Genomic DNA, 11,157 nt, shown 5'->3' with positions numbered 1-11,157 from the left:
TGTCTAGAACATCTTCATAAGCAGTAAGTATACTAAACACAGTGTGTGGTACTTGTAGTACTGAATGCTCATACAGGCATGTCCACTACTCAGATACTGGTGTTTACTAATGTCAGCTTTGTGTATGTGGCCATCCTGGGGGAATGCATTCTCTATGCCATGTACCCTGCCAAATCTGCCTAACACCACACCCCACACATTGTCTGGGATGCAGCTACAGGGATGATCCTGGAGGCAGTCCATAACTACACCCATGACTGGACTAGACAGTCAAGTGGTGTAGGTTAACACATGCATCTCATCACCATAGCCAACACATACCCTTAGCAGAACACAGTAAGGACACACACACATTCCACCATATATCACACACATCCACAGAGGTCTCTAAGTATCTGGCCAAGCAAGAGGCCTCCCAAGTTGGAATAGACAGGCAACAGAATACAAAGACTGTGCGACATAGTTTGCATAATTGTGTCACACCTCAGAACACGTGGCTGGAAACATGGCCAACAGTACTCATTTGCGAATGCAAACCCTAGCACTATGTTACACTCCAAGCTACATGAGGGCAAACATACTGTCTACTGCCTGTCTGCCATGACTAGCCACATACCCATATGCTCCGACCACCTTTAGACCTATACACATGTCTCTAGCATATGCTATGTTGTTGTGCAGGACCTGTGATGCAGTAGCCTGGACTGCATGGAAACACATGTAGGAACTGTCAGGTCATGTAGACCATATGGGTATGTCCCAAGGCCTGGGTAGCATTCTGCCAGTGGCCAGAATGATGCAACAGTACAGGGACAAGGATTGTATTCCACAATCATGACATTTACTGGTATAATTCAAAGTGTATCCAACATCTCTCTGCCTGGGATAACATGGTTGATAGACCATGATGCTTTGCTAGACAGGGTCTGCACCTGTCACCTCTGAGAATCTGGATACTGGCAACGGCCCATGCATCCACTATAGTGCGCTCATCATACCAGGTTCAAGTGAAAGTCAACTGGTGCAACAGGGACAGCCAAGAAATAAACTGTGGGTCTTGCTACTCAATGATACAAATCAGGTACTCAATATGGACTCACTTACGGCAATCTGAAACATGGAGAACATAACTGTGCAGTGAGTGAGATATGGTTCAATGCTTTGGAGAGCACCCCTGCATGACCATGTTATAACACATACCTCACCTCTTGGCAAACATCCTTTATTGGAACACATGGGCCACAGGTGTGTCCAACTTCTTGAGGGATATGTACACCCCCACACAAGTTGCACTTGCACAACGTAAGATGCATTATGCTGAGCAACTACCTTTGTGCCAAAGTGCAATCCAAATTGCACCTTGTGACAGATCATCCACCATGCCTCAGAAATCACAACTGTCATTGTGCTGTAATGGGGAATACCAGTTGTGAGACAGGTCACTATAATCATGGCCACTCAGCTATCCCATTATGAACCGGGAAGACTCATCATGTACCAACACATGTGCTCAATGCATGTTGGATGTCATCAACACCAATGACCTGGATCACCATAGTCACACCAACAGGGCTAACAGTATGCCACACATGGTCAGTCTTCAAAGCCAATGTTATGCTCCTTAAGAGTGAAGTGGTGACTGTCATGGCACCCATGCAGATGTACAATGCATGTGCAAATGCAGGGTCCTACACAAATGCACTTTAAGCACTCACATATGTGCAGTGATCATGCCATTGAAACAGAAACTGGATTCAAACAAACACAACCATGAAGGCAAACTGGTGGTATCCTGCCTTAAACTGTACCACAGAAGGTAGTAACTGTTGCAAGGGTCAACACATGAGTGGAAATTGATCCATGGTCAGCCTCAGTAAGATGCAGATACACCATATAATGCCACACAAAGCTACTGTGAAGCTACTCATCTACATATTATGAGGCCAAACAGAGGATTCCTTAGCTGTGTCATGAAACATAATAACAACAACAAGACCTGCTGTGCTTCACAGCACTATGACATGAGAGGTACTGCAGCTATGGAAATAGCACCTGTTCAGCCAGATAGGGTCTTGGATAACATAAACACACTGTCTCCCTACCCCACAGGTACACATTTATATATCCATGTACACTAGAGCCCCTGTAATAACTGTATTAACTGTACCAGCCTTTCCTTACTTCGATGAAACAACTTTTTGATATAATGTCTATATCCCATTAATCCTTATGACTCATTATAGTGTGATTATAATTAACATTTTCATTTTTTTCATCTTGCTGCAAAGATGACTTCCTTGACCAAAGTAAATACCATATTACTTCTTCCTTGTCCTAGTTATCCCTCTGAGCCCTCTCACTTATGCTTTCTATGAGTTCAAGAAAACCTCCCAATTTCCACTAGGGGTAGTCCTTCCTTCACCATTTAGCAGCATCCACACTGAGCAGATCTTCCCTTTAAGGTGCATTACAGTGATATATTATTCATCAGTACTCTCAAAAACATGTAAAACATTTCTCTAGTGTTAAAAATCCAAAACAGGCAGCTGTATGGTCCAGGAAAAACAACCAAGCCACACTGGTATATAAGATTAAAATTTAATGTCCATATACAAAGGATTGTCATTGCTCCAAACCTGACTAGCTCTATAGTTACTTAACTGCATCCTATACAGATTATTTAGCTTTAGTTTTGTTTTTTACCCTGTAATTAGCTGTTTTTTTTTTTTTTTTTTTTTTTTTTTTTTTTTTGCTTATTTGTGCTAGAGATAGATATAAAGCTAAATGTATGTAGAGTATCTTTTTCTTTTCTCCTTTACTGAAAAATCTAAATGGATATGGTTAGAGTTAGACTTAAACACAAATAAAAAAAAAATAATTAGTGCTTTTGTAAAAAAACTTCATCAGAATCATCATACACTACTAAATGCCACATATAGATACCCAACCCATAATCACACATCCAATGAAATTTCCCCGTCAATTAAACACTGAGATTAACACAATTGATATATCAAAACATAATTGTATCAAACACCAGAGAAGGCATTTTAACCATACAATATAAAGAACATACCTAAAAGTAGAAGAACTTACACTACCTGAATATGAACAACATATGATTTTAACTTTAGAACACATGTAATAGACAAACTTTCATTGAGGCCTGGGGGGGAGTAGCATTGAGTCTAAGTTGCCAGCTTAGCTCTCTAGCCTCCAATATATCCTCCCATGGTCCCCCATGAGATCCTTCTGCACACATTTGAAGACAAAAAAGCCAAAACCATGGTCACTATTATCATTAATATGTTTGGACAGGGCATTTCTCATATCTCCTTTCTTTATATCCAACCCATGTCCACACAGACATTCTCTAAACGTTCTCTTTGTCTTTCCCACATAAAAATGTTCACATTTTAGACCCTTCGCCAGGTAAATGACCCCTATGATATTACAGTTACTATAAGACTTGGAGCGAAAGACACAATGGTTTACCTCAATCTGGTCCCCTTCCAACACCACTTTATACTGTGGGCAACTCCCACACCTGTATGTTCCCCATTTTTTGTTAGTAAAATAGGGACCAAAGTCAATGGTTGGATGTTCGAAGAAATTTTTTAGGGTTTTTCCTCTCCTAAAAACTATCCAGGGTCTATTCCCTGCTATACTGGTCATGTCTTTAAAAAGGGAAAATATGTTCCAATATTTAAATAAAATGCCCTTAATGAGAGATGCCTCATTAGAAAACTGGGTAATGAAGGCCCCCTGCAAATCCATATTATCATTGGTCTTATTTCTTCTAGGTTCATCACCACCAGGAATCACCGGGGAACTGATAAAGGGAAAAATGACCCCACTAGCCCTCCTTGTTTTGATGTCATCAGCCACCTGTGACACCAAACTAGCTGGGTACCCCCTACAGGAAAACATGGTACCAAGTTTTTCCAACTCCTGCAAAAATTGTTCCCAATTAGACACCATCTGGGCAAGGCGAATATATTGACCCTTAACTATCCCGGACTTTTGGTGGAAAGGATGACTACTCTCATAGTGTAAGATGCTGTTACTATATGTGGGTTTACAGTAGATGGTACTAACCCAGTTCTTATTACCTAAATCTTTAGAAATTGTGACATTCAAATAGTTAATGGAAGAAGAATTATATTGATGTGTGAACCTCAAAAAAGAGTCAAAGAGTTCAAAAAATCCATGAAGCCCTCAATTTCACCAACAGTTCTATCCCACACAATAACAATATCATCCAAAAACCGGAGATATAAACTCTGTGGTTTAACCCCAAAGTGTGGAAACAGAACATGCTTCTCCCATTGTAACAGGATGATATTGGCAAAGATGGGGGCACATGCAGCCCCCATCGCTACCACTTTTCTTTGTCTGAAATACTGTCCTTCGAGGTACAACAAACTGTACTTTAGTACCAATTCCATGCACAATACTAAGACATTAACCATGTTATTGTCAAAGGCCATACATTCACAAAGAAAATCGGAGAACCATTCTAGTCCCATCTCATGGGGAACAACATTAAACAATTCAATCACACCTATGGTAATAAAAACACACTGTTCGGAAAATTCCACCTTTTTCATCTTCATCAAAATGCCCCAGGAATCCTTGCATATATGATTGAATGAGTCCAAACAATTCTTTAGGATAATATCTACATATTTCCCAAGGGGGTGGGTCTTAGACTTTCTAGCACTGACAATTCGCCTCATAGGTGGATTATTTGTACTCTTTTGTATTTTGGGAATACCAAAAATACATGGTACAACTGGATGCTTAACTTGGAAATACCCATACACATCCTGGGATATTTCGTCCTCATCCATCATGTCCTGCAGATAGAAATCAATACATTGATAGGCTATTTTAATGAAACTCAAAGAGGTTTCCTCATATAAATCACTATTGTTAACATTATAGAGCATTTTGTTAACATAATCATCTTTGCTCATGATGACCATCCCATCCCCTTTGTCGGGTTTCATAAGCCTGAGCTGTTATTGTTTGAAGGTTCACTCAGCAACATAGATTCCTGGGTACTTAAATTATCATATACATAGGAATATTTATCCTTCAAATACCTAAATTCAAACTCCATCAGCTTTTCAAAGATAATTAAGGGTAAAGGCAAAGGGGGTTAAATAAACTGCTTCTCTTTAAAACCTGCCCTGAACCATACAATTCCCCTTTAAACAAAAGCTTAAAAGACACTTTTCTAAGGAACAGTTTCAAATCAATTAGTAATTTGTCAATTTTAAAACTTGCTGAGGGGACAAACAGTTCACCCCTACTTAATAGATTTGTATGTTCACTGTTACACTTAAAGTCACTGTAGTTATATAAAGTAACATCACCTGCTAGGTTATGAATAATTTCAACAGCATCTTTTGTAACATCTTCCATAACGGACAATCCAGCCGTACAGTCATAAGTCTCATCCATTTCCATTTCCAATTGTATGTGTTTCTCCTGCCAACAGCTCCCCTGACGATAGCTCCAGGAATTGTGATAACCACCGTTGGCACTGTTCTTCTGATTCTGTATCCATTCAGATCTCTGAGGCTCATTCACCTGATTTCCACCTAAAGCGACTTCCGTTTGTGCATGGGCCTGATTATCTGACCTGGAAGATCCCTCCCATTGAGGGACATCATGAACATCTTTGTTCTGATTGTTAATGGTGGTTTGGTGTATGACTTCCCTTCCACACAGGCTACGCGGTCCCTTTCGAATTTTTTCTCCTTGTTTCTGATTTTATTTAAATCCAACTCCACCTTTTTAAAAGTGGCCACAAAGTCATTTTTGTATTCCAGGAACAGTAAATCATTATTGATTGCATTATCAAGTCTTTCTGACTCAGCGATCAGAGCATCAATCTCCTTTTGATTATTTTGACAAGGCACTCTAATAATTCACATCCATGCAAGTCAAAGAGTTGATTAAGCTCCTCATGAAAAGGAGAACCCGCTCTGACCCCATTGGGGAACTTCCAAGATGGGAGACCCTTGGGAATCCTTCTCACCCTTATGCATTCAAGCAGGTATGCATTCTCAAGTTGCAACTTTTTACACTTGAAAATAGATTTTTCAAAGGAAACAATGGCATTCCTTAGGGTCTGTGGCTCCGGATTGTGACCAAGCTCTTCAAAAGAAACAGACCCCATAAGCCACTGTTTAAAGTTGATAGAAGGACCATTTGATACATTAACCAGCTCACCACCTGAAGGGCCCACAGATGAATTAGTTCTCAGCCCGGTAGTGAGCAAACAAGAAGGAGTTTGCTGAAATTCGTTTTCCCTACCAGATGTGCGATCAAATAGTTGCTGCATACTGTTAACCTTCCCGATTAATTCTTGAACCAAGCCCCACACTCTGGCTTAATTTCTCCAAGCCATTTGACTCTAATCCTGGCCCAGACATACTGCCCCAAGACACAAAACTGTAGAACCACAAAAAGGAGACAAGTCAAACACTAAAAAAAACAAAACAGGGAGCTGTATAGTCCAGGAAAAACAACCAAGCCACGCTGGTATATAAGATTAATATTTAATGTCCATATACAAAGGATTTTGCGCTTTTGTAAAAATCTTCATCAGAATCATCATACACTACTAAATACCACATATAAATACCCAAACCATAATCACACATCCAATGAAATTTTCACGTCAATTAAACACTTAGATTAACACAATTGATATATCAAAACATAAAAACTTGATAGTTTCATACCACTACCACTGGAGCACAGACAAGGAAATTTTAACTGACACAACACTAGGGGCTGCTGCAGCTATTCTACATCTGCATGTGCTAGACGCTGAAGTCAATGCTGCTGGTGCTGATGACAATAGGCCTAGACCAAGAAGGAGAAAGGTGTTTAGGACCAGGGTAACGTATCAGATGTTACATGACCTGGAGATTGTAGAGCACTGCAGGCTGGACAGGGACATGTTACAAGAACTCTGTGAGCTTGGCTGCCATCAACTCAGAGCCAGAATCAATCGAGGGGGAACCCATACCAGTGGAAACTAAGGTATATGTAGCCCTCAGAATATTAGCTACAGGTACTTTTCAAAGACCAACTGGGGACATGAGGGGTGTGTCACAGGCACCAATATCCAGGATCCTTCACCAATTCCTGGATGCTATGCTCATACATATCAGTGAGCGCATTTGTTTTCCCTATAGTTTTGAGGAGATGGCTAGCAATATACAACAGTTCTACCCTGAGTGCCATAGATAGCACTCATGTACACATCAAGGCACCACTTGGTGAGTAGGGTAGAATCTACATTATCCACAAGGGATACCACTCCATCAACTGCCAATTCATGTGCAATGCCCAGGGAATAATATTGAATGTGTGTGCTGGTACCTTGGAAGTTATCATGACTCCCGTATCTGGCATACATCACAGCTGCATCATATGTTTGATATGGGGGAAATCCCACAGGGCCATTTATTGCAGGATGCTGCTATGCACTGGAACCATGGATGATGACACCCATTAGAAATGCACACACACCCACGGTAGAACACCATAATGAGGCACAAATCCAAACCAGAATCATCATAGAGCATGTGTTTGGGCTGTTGAAGTCACGGTTCTGGTGCCTAGATACATTTGGTGGAGTCCTGCAGTATAATCCAGAAACATATGCACAAGTCTTTAAAGTATGTGCTATGCTGCACAATCTGATCTTGCGGAAACAGCTGCAGCAGAATCAGCTAGGGGAAGGGGCATGCATTGTCCCACCACTGCCTAGATCACCACAACCACAGTCAGAGGAGGGCACAGAGGAGGAACCATCAGCTGCTCTGCCTGCAGGTAAACATAGGTGTGCTCAGTATGTCCTTTCTTTGGCTAAAAGCCAATGCATAGCACATTCACTGACTACGTAGGTGCATTATACCTTTCTCCTACTTGCACACATAGTAAAACTGGTGCCAAGCAACTCACACACTCTGTATCTCCCCATGTACTGACTGTGTACTTCTTACATCAGACAGAGTCAGCCCTGAACTCAAAATGTGCCCACTGCTGCATTTGCAAGGTAATTCCTAAACCTAGACTATAGATTTTGAATGATATTATGGCATACCCCAGTATTTTGTACTTTGGAACAGTAATTAAGTAAATAGTGCTGTAGATTTGTGCAAAAAGTACTTTAAAATGTGACAGCAGAGAGACTTTTACTTTACTCGTATGTGTCCATTAGTAAGTACAAAGCCTCAGGAGTCAAATATTCACTCAGTTCTACCTCTGAGGGACACTGATGCTCACTACATGGCCTTAATTTTGCACCATACAGTTGTACTGAAACATCCATAAAGAGAGAAGTTAGACAGTACTGATACACATTGCAGTTTCTGACTTCACAACCCTTTCCAAGATCAAACAACAGGCAGAAAGCAGAACAAGGAGAGTAACAAGAGCATCCAATCCTTGTTTGTGCCATAGCAGTAACCGACCTTTGCTCCCTAAAAGAGCATCCGATCCTTGTTTGTGCCATAGCAGTAACTGACCTTTGCTCCCTAAAAGAGCATCCAATCCTTGTTTGTGCCATAGCAGTAACCAACTTTTGCTCCCTAAAAGAGCAGGCTATGCTTGTTTGTGCCATAGCTGTAACAACTTCTTACCCACAAAAGAATAGGCTATGCTTGTTTGTGACATAACAGTACATGAGCTCCTCCCCCTCAACAGCAGTGTAGCCTTGCATGTGCCTTAACAGTAACTCAGCAATGGTCCCCCCAAATGAACAGTATATGGTTGTTTGTGCCATCCAACCTGGCCTTCATCTGCTGGCAAATGCATATCATATAACTCCCAGTTAATATCTGCACACTTTTTAAGGCCAAGGATACTGAATGCCTTACACACTTGAATGTCTGACAGTACTCCTCAGATAACTGATGAAGTACCAAGTAACACAGACAAGTAAGACAAAGCTGTCAATTTGAAAATAGAATCTTAACAGGTTGTGTAATTAGTAAGTCCACTACCTACAAATATACTAAAGAGGGTTAGAAGTACAAGTCACAGCTGAAGATCTCATAGCAGGGTACATTCTGATGAATTTGTTTGTGTGAACAATGACTTCAGTTCTTTGCTGCAAAGCTGCTTAAGTGGCAAAGAGGGCTAAGGCATCCATCCCATTTTCTAAATCTGCAGTGGTGTGAGTGTTCACATCCTGACCTATGTAGAAATATCTGATGTGTAGTATCATTTTGTAGTGTGTATGCCATACCTTGCTCATGGTTAGTTCACTTATGTCTCCCTTTCCATTTATTTTCCTACTTTTCTTTTTTGTTTTATTCCACAGTTTTTGTGATGCACTGCATAGCATAAACAGATGACTGCAGGTTTGGCTGTGCTTATGTGGCTTGCGCGAAGCTCAGCATTGCTAATACTGGGTGTAGATCATAGTACAAGAGTGTGTATGCTATGTCTTTAAGAAGCATACAAGGCTGCATGTGCATGTATAAATTCCAGACATGTGCAATACCTAGTGCCATGTTGTAGGAGCAGCCAGAGAAAGAACATACATAATCACAGTTGTTAGTCTGTATATAAATTACTTAAGTTAAAGTCAGTAAGCCTCTATAGTGATGTGTTTGTATAAAATAAAGCTGCTTAAACAGAACCCATGAAGACTCTTCTATTGTGTCTGAGGTAGGAGAGCAACATGGTTTTAGGACCGGGATCGAGGACAGAAGAATATTCAGAGCTATGAGGTGCAAAGATGACAGCAAAGGTAACACTGAGAGAAAAGAGCACAAACAGAGCCAGAAAGAATCAAAGGTAATGAGAAATAGCACAAACTATTTCTTTGATACAAAAGACAAAAAAGGGGCATTATGAGGGCACAAGCCACATTATCAGGCAAGCGGAAAGCATGAAAAGTTTGTTAACTAAATAAAATTTTTTAAATAAAAGTAATTGGTGAAACAAGTATGTTTAAACCAAAATGAGTGTGTTTAAGGCAAAGCTGGGCATATTTAGAGTCAAACAAGCACAAGGAAAGTACATTGGACACAAAAAGGCTTAAGCAAGCAAAACAAATATAATAATAAGAAGAAAAAAGGGCACATTAAGTAAAAATAAAACAAAGTGACCATATGTGCTTTGGCAAGTGCTATGTTTGGGCATAACTATGACTTTGTATTGTATCAAGGGCATAACTAAAGTTTGAAGTATCTCAAAATGTGTAAAAATGCTTACAGTGTGTGCTTGTTACTGTGCATGCATTTTGAAGAGTTTATTTTATGCAAAGTGCAACTGTTTCATGAAATTCAGCCAAAGTATAGCTATTTTGAAAAGTTTCTTGTGCTTGCTGTGTTTGCAAACTGCCACCATTACAGAGTGCTTCTTGTACTGTAGAGATTTGCCTAGCAAGGTACCACAATTTTGGAGACATTTCAGTGGACTGTATGCAGTTATTTGCAAAGTGCAATTACTTCCAAAAGTCATTGAGTTTTGGGCAACAGATGTTTGATTTATTCACATTGTGCATTTACTTGACGTTTCTTATACTGATAAAAGGTGATTTTTTGCAAAAGCTGACATTACAAGAGTATTATAGTGATTGTGAGTCATTCAGTCACATCATAAAGTTATCAAATTTTTCTTAAAATGATGGTAAATAACTTTAGCAAATGGTGGTAAATGACTTTAGCATTTTAGCCTTTCCAGTGATATTACAAAAGTACCAGAGCACCCATGAAATTTATTTTATAAGTTCAGTTATTCGAAGGTACTACATGTTTGTTCATTTGCATGATTCCAAAAACTCCAAAGGTATAAGTTCAGAGCACAAAGGCATTGAACAAATACTGGCAGTAGTTTCTGGCATATGTGCATGAGTGTTTGTGCTTATTTGCAAAACCCTTTGCTCGTGTGTGTTAGTATGGTATGACAGATGGATTTTGAAAGCTCCTACCAGTTGTGTTTCATCAGAATATTGCACAGAATTGAAGAATATCTGAGCAAGAGTACAATATTTTTATACAAGCACCTTATGCAGATAGATATGCACCCACCAAGGCATTCATTTTGCTAAACCTACCTGGATTACAGGTTATAGAAAGAGAGCATTCATTTATGTATGCAGCAGCAGTATATGAAGGA

Source organism: Protopterus annectens, chromosome 16.part0 (assembly GCF_019279795.1).
Source record: "Protopterus annectens isolate FY-2018-M chromosome 16.part0, PAN1.0, whole genome shotgun sequence".
NCBI lineage: Eukaryota > Metazoa > Chordata > Ceratodontiformes > Protopteridae > Protopterus > Protopterus annectens.
The sequence above is the reverse complement of the archived record's forward strand: the minus strand, read 5'-3'. Positions refer to the sequence as shown.